This window comes from Manacus vitellinus, unplaced genomic scaffold, assembly GCF_001715985.3.
Source record: "Manacus vitellinus isolate BGI_N305 unplaced genomic scaffold, ASM171598v3 scaffold_79_pilon, whole genome shotgun sequence".
NCBI classification, from domain to species: domain Eukaryota; kingdom Metazoa; phylum Chordata; class Aves; order Passeriformes; family Pipridae; genus Manacus; species Manacus vitellinus.
Window position 1 is genome coordinate 649,309 of NW_021940812.1, and position 4,347 is coordinate 653,655.

The 4,347-nt window shown below is 43.2% G+C and overlaps 1 long non-coding RNA gene across 1 annotated transcript; it reads left to right on the top strand.

Moving 5' to 3' along the window:
- The first annotated feature begins 2,680 nt into the window (after positions 1–2,680).
- LOC108641751 lies at positions 2,681–4,108 on the top strand. Its single transcript, XR_001922244.2, has 3 exons — positions 2,681–2,811; positions 2,969–3,054; positions 3,999–4,108. It is a non-coding gene; the product is annotated as an uncharacterized LOC108641751 (long non-coding RNA).
- The last annotated feature ends 239 nt before the right edge of the window (positions 4,109–4,347 follow it).

Here is a 4,347-nt window from a genome sequence, read left to right on the forward strand (position 1 = left end):
CCATCCATCCCTCTCTTTTAGCCTAGTGAAGACCATAGGAAGGTTCTTGCTCAGGAAAAGTTGCACACCCTTTGCTTACGGAATAAGGGGAGCTGCTGCTGCCAGGGCTGCGTGGCAGATGCTGAGGGAGCCAGAGCTCCATCCAGACATTATGCAACAACATTATGCAGGGAGTGTTGGTGCTGGTTGTGGCTGGAATGCATCTTCAAAACTGCAAAGTTCTACATGAGATTGAATTGTTCTGGAGTTGTCTGACTGACACCTTCCTTCTGCAGGTCATGAGCTTCCATGAGTTATGCCAGCTCTGTGCTGAGGAACTGTTGATAGAGTGTAGTCATGTTCTGAGCATACCCTGGTGACAGAGAATCCATCAAGGTGTTTAAGTCATGCAGTCATTAATGACTTTGCTATGCACCTCATTTTTCACCTGGCTTTGCCTGAATTTGTCTGTCTTCAGATTTCAAGCACTGATCTCTGCTGGGAGGCTGAAAACCTTTCTATCATTCAATATATTTGGTAGGGGAAGAAACTTGTGCATTATTCATGTGGGTTTGTGCTAACATCACTTCCTTTTTTTAAACTTCTTTTCCTACATATAACATTTAATGTCAGAAAAAACCTCCCTGATTTGCACCTGCAAAGGTTTGGAAAAGAAGTGCTTCAACTGTGGAGGTAGAGCTGCAACTCCTGTAGGTGTAGACATGTCTACTAAAAGGTTATTTTGACTGGGTGCCATTAGGAGTTTAGTCCTGGCAGCACAAATCTCACTGTGGGCTCCTTGTGGCTGCCAGAGACAAGAAGTTTGTGTTTGCATGGCCGACCTTGCTGAACTTGCTGCTGGGACTTAACTGCTCCAGGGATCTGAACTCGCTAAAACAAAGCAAGTGTGGGCTGCAGTCTCCTATCACTGGATATGAAGATATACTGCGTTTCTTAATTTATTTCTCCCTGATCCATATCTCTTTTCATGAAATTCAAATTACTTCTTACCACTTAGGAGTCAGCAAATTGCCTGTTTATTGTCTATGGGACTGATCAGAATGGAAATTCTGTGGAATGATATTGCAGAATTTTGAGTAAACAAGCTCACTTTTAGTAGTGTTTGTCTGTCATATTTTTAACAGAATACGAAGATTTAGAATGTGCTGCTCTTTATTGATAAAACATATTACAAATAATAAGAATAATTAACTTGAACATGGGAGTCTGGTTATGGGAAAGAACTGAGCTCTGCAGGGCTTTGGCATTTGAATATCTCTGTGGAACTGGCCTAGAATCTTGCACCTGGGCCACATAAATGATGGATTCATGGCTTCTGCATGCAGACACCAAATGAAATTCAGGATAAAAGAAAGAAAATGGAGGAGAAGAATTTCTCTTACCCGAAATATACTGTATGTGTGTGATGAAACACAACAACCTATTGAGAGAAACAGCAGAAATAAAAATACAATAATAGTAGAAAAAGGACCAAGAGAATATTCTTGGAATATGTGTAGAAAAAATTTTGACAGGAGCCACTACTGATGCAGAAAGAGATATTAAATCCTCCTTTCTGTTGAGCTGGTAATAGGGTAGATGGTAAAATAACCTGGATAACTTTGGGTGTGGTGAAATTGAAATTCAAACTGCTGGAAAAGCTGATTTGAAGAGATCTGGTGCTTCAGCAGATACATTTTTAAGTCCTCAACACTGCAGGTAATGCTGGTTTTCCTGGTGTACTTAGGTCTGATTTTTAAACAGGCATTTCACAGAATGACCCTAATGTTACTCCACCAGGAAAAAACGTTTTTTTCAGCTGAAGTTCTTAACACAGCTGAAGTGATGAGCAGAGAGATGAGACCAAGAAGGTTATCTCCCATCCTTCCAGAATGGGCTTTGCTGCATAATACATTCTTCTGTTTGTCCAGTTTGACTTTAAATTATTCAAACTATGGGCATCCCTGAAGTAACCTGTTTCATAACTTGAATCTCAATGAGCCCCTCATTTCACAGAACCCTGCTGAATGCCTCTGGGAGCTGCATGTGCTGATTTGGGATGGGATATGGGCCACGGAATATAAATTGTTCATGGCCAGCCGCAGGAATTGAGAATGACCCTGTGATCTAAGCTGTGGATCTCAGCTTAAAACAAACCAGCTGGCCATGTGTGCACTGGTCTCTCTCTGTAGACGTTTTGAAGTGCCATCCTGTGAGGGCCATGGTGGGTATTGGTTTCAGTGGAGCCTGGGTTATAGCTGCTGTATTGAGATACCACTAATGGGATGGCATGTGATCTGTGGTTTGGCATTACTTTGCCATTCCTCTCAACTGCCAGTTTCCAGATCAATGTAGAGAGTAGTGAACCCCTTCTTTTTAAGAAACAAAGTCAATGGAAATCCCCCAAAAAGCATTGGACTGAACATTGATCAACTGTTGGTAGCAGGTAAGCAGGGCTTGTTTTTCAGCTTTAGCTGTGCATGCCTGTTTTGCCATTTGGAACAGTCCTGTACAGCTTTCTTTCCCTCCTGGGAGTGAACATTGTACTTTTCTGCTCCCATGTTGCTGCTGGGAAGGTGCACAGGATATGGAGGCACTTGAAAGATTCCCATCATGGTTCCTGTTGCATCACAGGAGCAGGTAGTGTGTCATCTGGCAGGTCATGCATGAGCCATTCTGTGTTATGTGTCACAAACATGTAGACTGAGAGAGCATTCAGAGGAAAGCACAGTCTAACTCCTCTATTGCTGCTGCCTCCCAGGCTCTTCCTGGCACAGCACAGCAGGAGAAAACATGAGCTGAGCAGTGCACTGTCATGGAGAAATGGAGCAGGTAAGTATTGAAAAGGAAGACGTGCATCATTAATACTGTCAATTCCCAGCATCTATAAACTCAAGCCTCCACAATTTAAGATTTGATTGAGATAATCAGGAGATTAAATGATTCGAAGTCCCTTGAGGCCTTTTATGCTTTGCTTCTATAATTTCAGGTGTTAAGGTTCTGAAAGAAAGCTGGAGTCACCAAATAAATTCTGGTACTAAAACATAGAAGAATGCATACTGGATCACACAAAAGGTCAAAATATTTTCTGCCGTCATCTCTTTGACAATTGTCAATAGCAGTTGCCTGGAGAAAGAATATTAGTCCAGTGTAAACAGAGTGTGTAGCTCCCCCCACGTGTCCTCCCTGCAGCCTGTGGCCGAGGATGGTTCTGTGCCCAAGGCCATGCCACTGGATTTTTCACACAAACACATATAAAATTCTGGTGTACACAGAATCCTGGGGCAATGAGCTTCACAGTTTAACTGTCTGCTGTTGGGAAGGGAAAAGAAGGAAAGAGGTCTTTTGTAAGAAGAGGATAAAGTACTAAAAGCATTGCTGTTTTCCTACACATCTGAGCCCTGATGTGACCCTTCACTTCTTGCCCTACCTCTGCAGTGAAGCCAACAGTTCTGTGTTTCCATAAAGGACCTGGCCAGCCCCTATCCCCTTTCTTTCTGATAACCAGTAGGGTAGCCCCTTTTTTTGGGACACAGTGGAATAGTTTCCCTCATGTCCTAATTCAGTATATCAAGGAACAGGGCTCCCCTCTGCAGTCTAAATTACTGCCTAGAAAACAGAAACTGGGACAGAGGCTGACCTTGTGTCTGGCCAGAGCAATCCAGGGGTGCAATGCCAAAAATTTGCAAAGCTACTCTAAGTGGGAGATGTATTATAATTTACCAGCGAGATGAAAACCTCATTGAGTTTCCCAAAATGGGGGTGACTAGTGAAGATCTGGATATTCTGGAGGTCTCTGGATTGCATTAGCAGTGTGTAGGAAATACGTGGCATGAGGAGGAGACATGGGGAGGGCAGATGAAATTACCATGAAGTTAATTTGCTGCTTCCCAGGAAGGTGTGTGGGAGCCCAGCTTTGCTGTGTTTTTGCCCTCATGCTGTGAGTTTGTGCTGGAGCGGAGAGAGAAGGCACCAGTCTCTCCTAAGCAGTGTGACTCAGACTAGACTTTGATTTTCAGTGTTCAGGTGAGAATCGTGTAAAATTCACGACTTTCAAGCTGCTATAGAATTTCTCCAAATTTCCAGGAAAACAGGTGAAGATAAAAGAGAGGGAAGACAAACTGAGAAAGTGAGTAACGGACAATGCACAGGAAAAGGAGGAAAGAATAGATGTGTGTCATTGCTTTTCATCCAAGTGGCTTTGCCACCAGGCTGGCACACTCCTGCATTGTAATGCACTTTTCAAGCTATGGGGTGGTTTGAAGCCACATCTGGTATCAGAGACTGGAGTGAAAGTATAAAGCTGTCTGCCTTCTGCCCTGAGATTCACTCCTTGCCTTGGCTGTAAGCCACTAAACCACAATTAAA